At 42.4% G+C, this 14006-nt stretch overlaps 1 protein-coding gene across 4 annotated transcripts in view; it reads left to right on the top strand.

The window, feature by feature from the left end:
* LOC105023610 (neuronal PAS domain-containing protein 3) overlaps positions 1-14006 on the top strand; it is a 265014-nt gene that overhangs the window by 81220 nt on the left and 169788 nt on the right. The window lies entirely within an intron of this gene.

Here is a 14006-nt window from a genome sequence, read left to right as displayed (position 1 = left end):
GGCTCACATTTAACTCTGGGTTCCACTCACGGTGGTGTCAGCCAGTATTACTATAACCTGAAGAAACAGGACGAGCAGCCAGTGGCCACTACATCCTTAGTCTGACACGTTGGAGAAGTAGCCCGCCACCGTAGTGTGAAAGCTGTTTGGACTCCTGGGGATACTGAAATCACAGCCCCTGTTGATGTCCTGGAAGGATACCTAATAGACTGAACGTGCCAGATCTACAAGGTGCTGCTGTCCTATCTACTGGGCTAGTTCATGTTTTGAATTCTTCTCTTTAATTCAAAGTGTCCCCTTAATAAGTAAAGTAACCTCATAAATCTGATATACAGTATCTGACAGTAGCGTGGGAGCCAGAATCAGTCTGTCATATAAAAAGCCTGTCTGAATTATGGATTGCATTTGCCTGAGTAATGACTGTCCGTGTATGTACTATGTCATGTACCATTTAAAAAATGCAGAGTTTGTTTGGGTTTTTAAAGATATTTACTGTTTGTCGACCCCAACTACAAGTTTAAATCACAACGTTATCAGACACACACAAGCCCTCAAAAATTAATTAACAGAAATAGAGAGGTTCAATTGAATGGTGCTTTTCCTTTAAATGGGGTTTAGAGAGGTGTGGGCTGTCAGGGGAGAGATCTCACTCTCTGTCTCCTCCGTTTTGGCTGGTGGCCAGTGAGGAGAGGAGTAAGCTGTCTCAAGGATACAGGGCCGGGCACGGAGAGAGACAGAGAGAGACAGGAAGAGGGGTGGAGTGGGGGGGAAGAAAGGCTGGCTAAAGTAATTCTGTGGCTCCCAGGTGATGAGGGCTTTTATGCCATTAACAGTGTCTATCCCTGCTCACAGTGTGCCAAGTCTTTAACAAGGGACTGCTGCTAATTTCAGAGCTAATATTGAGCCGTTCCCCCTCAGTGGCTACAGCAGGTGCCTGGCCTAGACACAGACAGGCAGGAGTGGATTGAGGAGCGGAGGAGAGGAGAGAAAATTACCATTGTACTATGGATTTTTTTCTTTTTTTTCTGATTGAAGCGAGCGATTACTGGGACAGATCAGGTTCAGGAGGAGGTAGAAAGAGATGATGAGCGTTCGTCAAGGAGTCGTCGCCCCCTCCCGAGCCTCTCTCTCCCTCTCTACGCCTCCCTCCCTTTCTCTCCTTCTACCTTTAGCAGCACATCTGTTATCTATCTCGCTATAGCTACCTGGCTCCCTCCTCCACACCTTTGCTGGGATGCTCAGTCTGCCATCTCTGGGAAGGAAAATGGGGAGTGTATGTGTTGGGCTCTGAAGTGCAGCTTTGAAGGGTTTTGATGTGATTGGCTGGTTGGCTGCTGAGATACTGGAGAGTATAGTTTGACGTCATCCACAGACAGACAAGGCGGAATGCCTCAGCCGTTTTTATTCATAAATACTGGGATTTGTAAGATAGCCCATGTGGTTACAGATTAGACACTGTGCTTCAAAATGACATACATCCTTTATTGGTCATTTGTATTCTGAAGCGAGGAAAAAAATATTTCTTATTTTGTATGGGTCATATTTTAGTGGGCCTTAAGAGTGTGTTGTTGTATGTTGTTGTTTTGTTGTTGTGATTTGTGTTTCTGAGAAGCTCTAGTTCTCTGTCTTTGCATGTCCCGTTCTTAGTGTGCTTCCAAATGGCACCCTATTCCATATTAAAGAGCTCAGTAGTGCACAACACAGAAAATAGGATGCCATTTGAGCCACAACTTTGGCGATTGAGATTTAAAGGAGGCCTGCTAAATGAAAGAATTATCTAGAATGCTCTAAAGAGTCAACTAGCCTCTGCTCGGCTCCATCTCATTCCCATTGATGAAGAGGACAGCTTAACAGCCGTCTACATTCTGTTATTAAAGAGACACTGCTTAGCTTAGGCTTGTATCCATGAAGAATGAACTGTCTGTCAGACAGATGTAACAAACTAGCTGTCATTCCTGCATTGATCAGAAATGTATGTTGATATGGTGAATTAAATAAACATTACCCAGGATCTTTCAAATCTCCCACAATCCCATCCTTCGTTCTCTCACTACCTTCGACTGAAATGGTACAATTTTCCATAAATAGTGCACTATTTTTTACCATACCCCATAGTGCCGCCTAGGGCTCTGGTAAAAGGTAGAGCACTACAAAGGGAATAGGATGCAGTTTGGACCTCAAAGATTTGTCTGTCACACCTTTTAACAGGATTTCCCTTAATGGAATAGCAGGGCCGTTCTGCGGCAGGCTGACAGAGGGTATTGTGTTGGCGCTGGGGCTTTCAGCGACCGCTCTTGCCATGTAATCGCATTGCGTCAGGCTTACCTGTAGCTAGCCCGAATAGCTTTATTTAAAGCTAACGGGATTTGCCTCGCCCTCCTTGATGATGGATCCATTGAAAAGGCGGAGCTGACGTCACTCTTTAGGACTCTTAATTACACGCTGTTTCGCATCACTACAGCTCATATAGATGATTAGCAAATCACTAAAGACAACCAGGAACCAGAAGCCAGCAGATCACTACAGACAACCAGGAACCAGAGGACAGCAGATCACTAAAGACAACCATGAACCAGAGGACAGCAGATCACCAAAGACAAACAGGAACCAGAGGACAGCAGATCACTACAGACAACCAGGAACCAGAGGATGGCAGATCACTACAGACAACCAAGAACCAGAAGATAGCAGATCACCAAAGACAACCAGGAACCAGAGGACAGCAGATCACTACAGACAACAAGGAACCAGAGGATGGCAGATCACTACAGACAACCAAGAACCAGAAGATAGCAGATCACCAAAGATAACCAGGAACCAGAGGACAGCAGATCACTACAGACAACAAGGAACCAGAGGATGGCAGATCACTACAGACAACCATGAACCAGAGGACAGCAGATCACCAAAGATAACCAGGAACCAGAGGACAGCAGATCACTACAGACAACAAGGAACCAGAGGATGGCAGATCACCAAAGACAACCAGGAACCAGAGGATGGCAGATCACTACAGACAACCAGGAACCAGAAGATAGCAGATCACTACAGAAAAAAATGATTTAACATTTAGTAAAAAAACAGAAGCTATGTTAAAAACCTCCTTACCTGAAGACAACCAGTAAACAACGAAGATGACATTTGTTTTACCCAAAGACAACAGACAAATGCCAGATATGAGAAGTTTGCATATTTGTGACTATTCCTACAGCTAAATTGAAACAACTACCACAAATCAATGTAGAGATTTTAGTAACATCATCTCAGCATCTCACCATCTATATAGAGATGTCAGTTCTGCCATCTGTCCACACCTCTATATAGAGATGTTAATACCATTATCTCCACACATATCTATATAGAGGAGATCTTTGTACCGTCATGTGAACATGCCTCTATATAGAGATGTTTGTACCGTCATGTGACCAAGCCTCTATATAGATGAGATGTTTGTACCGTCATCTCACTACACATCTATATAGAGGAGGGGTTTCTAACATCATCTGACCACACATCTATATAGAGGAGATGTCCGTACCCTCATCTGGCCACATGTCTATATAGAGGTGTTTGTATCATTACCTCATCACACATCTATATGCTATATATGTTTGTACCATCATCTGACCACACATCTATATAGAGGAGATGTCAGTACTGTCATCTGACTACACATCTATATAGAGGAGATGTCAGTACTGTCATCTGACCACACATCTATATAGAGGAGATGTCAGTACTGTCATCTGACCACACATCTATATAGAGGAGATGTCAGTACTGTCATCTGACTACACATCTATATAGAGGAGATGTCAGTACTGTCATCTGACCACACATCTATATAGAGGAGATGTCAGTACTGTCATATGACTACACATCTATATAGAGGAGATGTCAGTACTGTCATCTGACTACACATCTATATAGAGGAGATGTCAGTACTGTCATTTGACCACATGTCTACATGGAGGTGTTTGTACCATCATCTAACCACACATCTATATAGAGGAGATGTCAGTACTGTCATCTGACCACACATCTATATAGAAGAGATGTCAGTACTGTCATCTGACCACATGTCTACATAGAGGTGTTTGTACCATCATCTCACCACACATCTATGTAGAATATATGTTTGTACCATCATCTGACCACACATCTATATAGAGGAGATGTCAGTACTGTCATCTGACCACACATCTATATAGAGGAGATGTCAGTACTGTCATCTGACCACATGTCTACATAGAGGTGTTTGTACCATCATCTCACCACACATCTATGTAGAATATATGTTTGTACCATCATCTGACCACACATCTATATAGAGGAGATGTCAGTACTGTCATCTGAACACATGTCTACATAGAGGAGACTGATTAACACCAGACCACATTTGGGATTCTGTGATGTAATGATAGTCATTCTGGAACATTGGTCTGCCTCCTAAGCTTGTCAGGTCTGTTTGACTATGCAAAGCTTCACATCTGCTTAACACTCGTACAATTTGTTTTCTTCTGTTTCTTATGGTATGCAGCGGTCAGTTGTACTGCAGTCCAGACCATAGCAATGTTTTATTAAATGAAAAGACAAAGAGCATGTTGGGTTTTCCATGGTTGAGGTAAATGCAAACAACCATGTCCGCAGCAAATAGAAAGTAAATGTCTTGGTGCCCCGCCGAAGTTCCACTTCCAGGTTTGGATGAGTCCATCGTAAAATTGAGAAGTGTCATCCCAAATATCGTCCTACTCCTACGTAGTACACTACTTTAGACTTGGGTCCTGGTTGAAATTAGTGTGCTATGTAATGAATAGGAGGCAATTTGGAACAGACATGTGCAAGAAAGAGAGTGTGTGCTGGAGGGCTTTAAATTAAAAGCATACAGGAGAGAGACTATTAATCAAGACAGCAGGTAATATCTGATTCCCGGTTTCAGTCCCTGGACGCAATTCCTTTTTATTATATGGACATGCTCTGCTAGCATTTAACGTGTGTCGGTGTGTATCTGTGTGTGAGTGGGTGTGTGTTTTGTTGTCTGTTCATTTCAGAGTGAGACAGTATTTGTCAGCATGTGCTTACTTATATGTGTATCTATTGTGTTTACTAGTTTGTGTATCCATTGTGTTTTGTTGTTTGTTAATTGTGTTTAGTTGTTTGTGTATTCTTTGTGTTTACATGTTTGTGTATCTTTTGTGTTTACTTAATTAATGTCTGTTGTGTTTACATGTTTGTGCATTTATTGTGTTTACATGTTTGTGTATCCATTCTGTTTACTTGTTTACATATATTGTGTTTGTTTGTGTATTTATTGTGTTTACATGTTTGTATATCCATATTGTTTGTTTGTTTGTGTATCCATTGTGTTTACTTGTTTGCATATATACTCACCTAAAGGATTATTAGGAACACCATACTAATACTGTGTTTGACCCCCTTTCGCCTTCAGAACTGCCTTAATTCTACATGGCATTGATTCAACAAGGTGCTGAAAGCATTCTTTAGAAATGTTGGTCCATATTGATAGGATAGCATCTTGCAGTTGATGGAGATTTGTGGGATGCACATCCAGGGCACGAAGCTCCCGTTCCACCACATCCCAAATATGCCTTATTGGGTTGAGATCTGGTGACTGTGGGGGCCATTTCAGTACAGTGAACTCATTATCATGTTCAAGAAACCAGTTTGAAATGATTCGAGCTTTGTGACATGGTGCATTATCCTGCTGGAAGTAGCCATCAGAGGATGGGTACATGGTGGTCATAAAGGTATGGACATGGTCAGAAACAATGCTCAGGTAGGCCGTGGCATTTAAACGATGCCCAATTGGCACTAAGGGGCCTAAAGTGTGCCAAGAAAACATCCCCCACACCATTACACCACCACCACCAGCCTGCACAGTGGTAACAAGGCATGATGGATCCATGTTCTCATTCTGTTTACACCAAATTCTGACTCTACCATCTGAATGTCTCAACAGAAATCGAGACTCATCATACCAGGCAACATTCTTCCAGTCTTCAACTGTCCAATTTTGGTGAGCTCGTGCAAATTGTAGCCTCTTTTTCCTATTTGAGATGAGTGGTACCCGGTGGGGTCTTCTGCTGTTGTAGCCCATCCGCCTCAAGGTTGTGCGTGTTGTGGCTTCACAAATGCTTTGCTGCATACCTCGGTTGTAACGAGTGGTTATTTCAGTCAAAGTTGCTCTTCTATCAGCTTGAATCAGTCGGCCCATTCTCCTCTGACCTCTAGCATCAACAAGGCATTTTCGCCCACAGGACTGCCGCATACTGGATGGTTTTCCCTTTTCACACCATTCTTTGTAAACCCTAGAAATGGTTGTGCGTGAAAATCCCAGTAACTGAGCAGATTGTGAAATACTCAGACCGGCCCGTCTGGCACCAACAACCATGCCACGCTCAAAATTGCTTAAATCACCTTTCTTTCCCATTCTGACATTCAGTTTGGAGTTCAGGAGATTGTCTTGACCAGGACCACACCCCTAAATGCATTGAAGCAACTGCCATGTGATTGGTTGATTAGATAATTGCATTCATGAGAAATTGAACAGGTGTTCCTAATAATCCTTTATGTAATTGTATATATTGTGTTTGTTTGTGTATTTATTGTTTACTTGTTTGTGTAGTCATTGTGTTTACATTTCTGAGTGTCTATTGACTTTATTTGATTGTTTATCCATTGTATTTACTTGTTTGATTATTCATTGTGTTTCCATGTTTGTATCTATTGCGTTTACTTGTTTTTTTTATTGAGTGTGTTTACATGTTTGAGAATCCATTGAATCTGCCATCTTCTCCCCCGTGCTTATTCTCTTGTGAATGAGCAACTGTAGGTGCTCAGTGAAAAACTGTGACTGTGTTTCAGAATGCACGCTTGCATTTTGCATTCTGCGTTTTCCTGTTCTTTCATGTATGAACTTCTAAGAGCACCTGGCAGAGCATACTGTCTGTACAAGAGAACACAGAGCACTTAAAATATGGGTTCATTTAAAACAGACCTGTACTGCTGTGGACAGGAAAGCGCATCATCAGCACAGCGGGTGGCGGGGGGGGGGGCATGACATTATTGGCAGACCGTTTGCTTCAGGCACTTAGTAGTTGATATGATAGCTTGCTGCTTTTGTGTATAGCATGAAGGTGTGTTATAAAATAATGTTTATGCTGGACACTGTATTTAGTGACTGACATGATGAATGACCACAACAATCTTCAGTAGTGGAGCAAAAATCTCAATGAATTATACGAAAAACCTAAAAATGTTTGTTCCGACGCCTTCAAAGTTAGTACGTACATTTTGCGATCTTATGTTTGCAATCACTCTTAAAAACTACAATCAACAAACAGTCGACTTAACTATACGCTTTAGACAGAGCTCAAGTATACAATTTGGATGACAGCCAGCCTCTTTACCCCAAATGCCTGGTTCTGTACATTGTGGACACATTGAACCAGGGCCTATAGACCTTGTAGAGCACTCTCTACATGCAGCTGTCTTCTCAGTCTGGCCCACTCTGTCAATGACTGGTGGGTCTCAAACTGGCAGAACACAGGACATTTCTTCAGCGTGAGTACGGACGCATGCACACTTAAACCAGCACATTGTACAACCTTACCTGATGACAGGCTACAGTATTGACTTTGAAATCCACACGCAAAGTCCCTGAGGGGTTCTGTGACGTGAACCGGTCCAGTGTTAAAACAGAACACACTGCGATAGTGTCTGCTATCCGGGAAGGTTTGGATATCAGTGTGGCTTAATAACTTAATGTGTTTTCATACAAACGTCATGACAAACGGGTCTGCCCTGCTTGGATTGATTAATACATTTCTACCTAATTCCTTGAGTGAATCTGATTTACTGCTTTTATGCGCTCTCTCTTTTCCTTTGTTGGGGGATTTCTGACTTGGAATGTAGCCAATCTCTTGTCCAAACAGCTTTCATTATGTGGCTGTATGTGCAGTAAGTTTAATCCAACAATAAGATGATTCCCACTGTAATGGAGAGATGGAGGCTCAGGGAGGGGGCGTGCACCCTGCTGAATAGACATGGTTGATTTACAATCGCAGTAGATTTACATACACTGAAGGGTAGTTCATGTTAGCTGGGCTTTGAATCGAATAGCGGAAAGTCTAATGGCAAAAAAGAAGAAGAAAAAAAGACAAAGCGTTTATCGTGGCGCATAATAGCTTGTAAGAAGCTTTGTCGAAGTTGATGTCCCGTCTTCTGCCTCCCCGCGCAGACGTGCGCAGCGTGAGCACGCCTGGATTGTACGTCCGTGCACGAATACGCACCCCCCCGGCCCACAACCTCCCCCTGACAGGATGACAGAATCGGGATAAGAGGCTTCGGCCTGTGTGAGGCCTTGTTTCAGCCGCAGCTATCGACTCCTCCGGCTTTATTATTGCACCTCCTTTTTTGCAGTGAAACACGGCTCATGAGGCTGTTGTCTCTCTGTCTCTCTCACAGACCCTCTGAACATAATCTCTGTCTCTCTCACAGACCCAGACCCTCTGAAAATAATCTCTGTCTCTCACAGACCCAGACTCTCTGAACATACTGTCTCTCTCACAGACCCAGACCCTCTGAACATACTAGTTGTCTCTCTCACAGACCCAGACCCTCTGAACATATTTATCTGTCTCTCTCACAGACCTGGCAGCCAGACAGAACGGCCTCTCCACCATGCCTCTGAGCTGCGGGTGTTGGTTTTCCCAGTAGAGAGGGGGATTTTACTGACTAACGGCGGGGTGTTATCGTGCATCATTTGCTATTTTTTTTTCATCCAAATGGCCGCATCATTGTAGTTTAATCAATATGTAGCTAGACGGCTGATTAACGCCTCTGCTTTCCTGTTTCTCTCTCCCCTCATCTTTGTGTTACAGCAGGTATTTCTTTTAATGGCCTCAATGCCACAGCAAGAGGCAGAGCAACAACGACAGAAAGAAAGAATGCAGATAAATGAAAACAAGTACAGAGCGGGGGAAAAAATACACCTTTTATTCTTTGTGTTTTTTTAATTGGCTCTTAAGTGTTCCCATTTACTAACTAAATCAACAGGGTCTATTTGTTCTTTCAGTCCATTTCCGTCACATACTAATTTGTGAGTGGTGGTCACAGAGCCTAGGAATAATAATTACTGATGGTTTAGAGAGGCTCTACAAGCTGGCTGCTACAATCACGGGTCAAATTGTTAAAAGTTAACAAGGAGTATGCTATGCTCGCTGTTAATTGGTCAATTCCCAGGACTCCTGGGAGCCTTATGAACATGGTGACATTTAAATACAATATAATCACACGTCAATTGTGTTCAGGATGCTTAAATTGTTGAATGCAACTTCCAAACTTGACAACTTGGTTTGAACTACTAAAAGTACAAAACAAGGTACTTGTTAACAATGGGTATTTTAATGGCCTTTTTTATTATTGTAATTTTCTAACTTACAACACTGTCCAGGACATAGCTGAAAACAAGTTGTTTGCCCCCAGGCTAAACTGTGAAATAAAAAAAATACAAGTATGGATAATAACAGTTGAGTTCTAGCGGACACAAACATATGAATTACCCTATTATGTAGCCTATTGTAAGCAATGAAAGTTGTTTCACTGACTCACGTCAGCTATTGTGAAAGGCATTTAACAGATGTGTGGGAAGTGGTAGTAGTTCAAAGTTGGATACAGACTACAGACTGAAGCCTGCATTTGATCCTATTTCAATTTTAATTCAAATACATGAAATCTACCACAAATCTACCACCAGATTTAATGTGGGGGCACTAGGAAATATTTTAGAAGCATTTTTTATCAACTTACTTGTACTTTGTACCTTTTTTTCGTATAAGAATCACTCTGTTTTTACTGAGAAATGGGATGTTGCAAGCCCACAACAATGCTTAAACCTCGGGAACATGCACATCACTATTGGGGGTGCAGTAGGTGCAGTTAATGCAGTTTTCTGTACTGTACAATGACATAGCTTTTCTGACAGAGTTTTCAAAAACCAGAGAAGTGATAAGCTACCGATCACATCACCCTGTCAGTTAGGCCTCCTTTGGAGTCCACATTAAATTGGATTTAAAGAAATACCTCCATATTGAAATGCCTCCAGAAATGCCTTCACATTTGCAATAAACAGACTGTGTCAACTGTGAGTGCATTATAATCATGTGCTAGAATGAATGCTGTTGTGCGTTTTGCACAGGGACCTCACTAGCACACTCTGTTGTAATAATTCACAGTCAATGGATTCAAACGGTTCAAAGGTTGTGAATATCTACACACTTACAGGTACAGGAAGTACCTTGTTTTCCTTATCGCCAGGCTGACCTCTGACACCTGACACAGAGCTGTACCTGGCTAGTTGCTTTTCCTTGGTTTTAGACAGACCTGCAATCTGGACGCCACGCCCTTTCAGCCTGCGAGCAAGGCCGAGACTACCCAATGGACCCAAACACATGCGCGCACACCAACATACATACACGCACACACACACACCAACATACACACACAAACACAGCGCTCTCAGGGCAATCAATGTCACCTTGTAACAGGAGCCTTAATAAGGGCAATGGACATCTGTGGCAATAGAGCGTCCCCTTCACAAACTGATGGGATAGTCTGATGTGCAGACAGCCCCTAAATGGTATTAGAGGGGAGAAACAACCTTTAAGGGCGACCGGTTAGACGTCGGTATAGAACACAGTTCAGTGGAGTTACCGGTGCGCTGATAGAAATAACTGAATGGATCGATGTCACATCGAACGTTATGAACTTCATACAGATGGGTTTTCCACTTAGAACATGTTCGACTGGATGCTAAATGTGCCCAGGCTGCTTAGTACCCTAGCACAATGTTTCCTGAGAAAGTCGTCCCGGACCCGCCCCCTGCCCACCGCCACAGCCGTATAATGGTATTTATTATGACAGTAAAAGGCTGATCTTACTCCGGTTGTGGTACCCCGAGAGGCTGAGTGGATACAGGCCCTGGAGTTGTCGGGTTGGCGGTATGGAGAGGCTTGTTTTTCATAACCTCTCATTGTCTGGCGGCGGTTTGGACAGGTCCGATGACACGCTGTGACCAGGCTGATGAGAAGTTCAATCATGTTACTAAGGAGATAGCATTTTCCGTAATGAGAAAGAGAAGCCCCCACCCCTTCTGCCTTTTACTGCCACATGGAGAGTCAGAGTCACAAACGCAATTGATTGGTTTTGGCATTTAGTCCCCCGATCAGTGGTGTCATCCATTTCTTCAGGAGCACCCTAATCTAAAGTGGCATTTCTGCTCTGGCTGCCTTTTCGACACTGATGAAACCAATTACTTCAATCCTAAATGATCATTTGCGCGCAAGTTTCAGCCGCTTGATGTATTCTCCTTGTCCTCAAAAGTTGAACGGCGGGGTGGTTTGGTGATTGGCTAAATAGAGCGATATCTCAGACAGCAGACTCACCAAGGTGTGTCATCTCAACTGAAGACGTCCATTAATTTCATTGGCAAATGACCCTGTAGGTGGATGCCGCGTTGCCGTCATTTGCGTGAGCGCTGCTAAACACATCAAATAGTTTCGCTCGAAAATGCATCAGGCACTGCACATTTGCAGCCTCTTAGAGCATTCAGATCGAGTGTTAAGTTTAGTTTGCTTGGTATTATTCTGATAATGTTATTGTTATAAGTTACCCCGTCAGTGTAGAAGTCAAGACTAATACACTTAAAATGGATGCTGACTTTGTTTTGGAGGCCTGTAACTGCTTGTGAACAAATTGCTTGTTCTGTGTACATTTCATTTCTCTAATCTCAACCTCTCAACAATCCTTTCCATTTCAACAATACTAACTGTACTCTGGGGTTCTCTCACAGAGACGACGGAAAGCAGGAAATGTGAATACAATGCCACTCTCTATTCCTACACACCGATCCCACACAGCCTGATTTCCCTGCTGGCATTTCTGTGTGGGCCATAAGCATTCTATTCTCAAGTAAACATTCGCCAGTATGTCTTTTTTTTTTTCTCTCTCCATTATGTCATTGAGGTTTATGTTGGGAGGTGGGTTGGTATGATTCAAAATACACAGAGAGTAGTTTTCCACCTTTGTGGTCCAGGCGGTTGACTGTAGTGCAGGGGATGGGTCTGGCTGCGCAACGATAGGTCACTCCTGATAAATAGGCTTCTCAAGGGGAGTGAGAGATTTGAAGCTGTCCTACTAGTCATTCTGTTTTGGACATGGCTAGCCAGTACCCAGATAATGGGGTCTGCTTGCTGTGTGGACAGAAAAAAACAATAGAAGTGTTTACTTGGTATTTACAAATTGACTTGCTAAACAGCAGTGGACCATTGACACCGACTTGATTCCTGTAATTTTGTTACAGGGTCTGAAACGTCAGGAATCCTGTCTAGGTACTACATCAATAGAACTACAATTCCCAACGGATCTGTTTGGTTGACCTCCTGTGTACCTTAATGTTTGTAAATGTAGTGCGTTATTTGTTTGATTATTTTTTTTTCATGATACTGCTGCTATTTTGGCCAGGTGTCTCCTGAAAAAGAGATAATGTTTTAAAAATTATACTTCAAAATGAAGAACAACAAAATAAAAAGATAAGTTTGGGTTTTCATTAGAAAAGCAAAAGATGATAAAACAATAAAAAATAAATAAAATAACAAATAAATAAACCATATTTAGCCGGAAGTTTGACCTCCTCCCTGACTGTCCTCTTAAAAAGCCATAGAGTTTTTCATTTTGAAAAATGACCTGATTTATTTCAGGTTTATATAAAATAAAAGGTGTTACATTTACTCTGGTACAACATGATAAATATGTCTGCTGTCTGAAGGTCACGTAACCGTGTCGCATCAACGAGTGTTTGTCAGGCCGACGTACTGCTTTCCAAGTTTGTGGTACAAATGAAATGCTGCTGCTCTGTTGGGCCTCCAAACAACCATTACAACTAGCTTTAAGTATTGTCTGAGCAGCGGACCGTCAAATGGCCTTTTTTCTTTTCTTGCCGAGCCAGTTCAGATGATTGAGAATAGCAATCTGGTACTGAGATGTAAAGGCAGAGGGTGCATCTATATTTGGCAGTGAAATTATCCTGTTACACTCATATGCTCACAAAAGCTAATATTGATCTTGACATCTATGAGTGCGGTATCATTGATGCACAAGGTATTCTTTTTAGCTCAATGGGAGGATAGTTTGAAGTGATGCCTGGGGGAATTCGATTCACATTTGTTTTTAGACATTGTGAATGTCTAAATTCATGAATCCCTTTTTTAAGCCTTTTTATTTCTGACGGGGCAGAGGTAGTTGGGAGGGCCTGGCGTTGCTTCGTCTTTTTTTGCCTCTTTATTTTTACACTTGCCCAATGTTGTCGGTTTTGGCTTGAGTCACTGATAACTGAACAACAAAACAACGTGAAGTGATTTTCTTCACCAACAGTCATTTTTCATCTTTGCGGGGAGAAACCGGTGCCTTTCCTCATCTTTCAAGTCTGTTCTAACTGATTTTGCATTTGTGGTGGTAAAGAATTAATCTAAGTGTCGGCCAGTGGGGAGCCCAGAGGGTCCTCTGTGATTTATTGGCAACTTAATTAAATAGGGCTTTGGATGATGAACACCGTAGAAAGTTGGGTGCTGTGTTATGGAAGTATGGAACTGTCTGCTCCGAGTCCTTTGATATGAAATCAATAACCCAGTGACTGAAGGGGACAGAAGTGTTTGACTAGAACCGACCATGCATCCTTCAATAGGTCACGTGGTTTGCTGCATAAAGGGATTGAAGGCGTATACATGAGTAGGCTAGGCTATATCAAGTTTATTTGCCCAGTTGTCTATTTGCACGTATTGCGCCCAGTATCTTACTAGTTCAGGCATCTGACACGAATAAATGAATTGAAGTAGAAATATTGAGGAGAAATATTACACCGAGCTTTCAGACAGACAGTGTAAAGTGAGGTCAGTGCAGTGTTTGGCCTTTTTGAATATGAGCTCATT

This window comes from Esox lucius, chromosome 15, assembly GCF_011004845.1.
Source record: "Esox lucius isolate fEsoLuc1 chromosome 15, fEsoLuc1.pri, whole genome shotgun sequence".
NCBI classification, from domain to species: Eukaryota; Metazoa; Chordata; class Actinopteri; order Esociformes; family Esocidae; genus Esox; species Esox lucius.
Note: the sequence above shows the minus strand (reverse complement) of the source record. Positions and strands in the feature narration are given on the sequence as shown.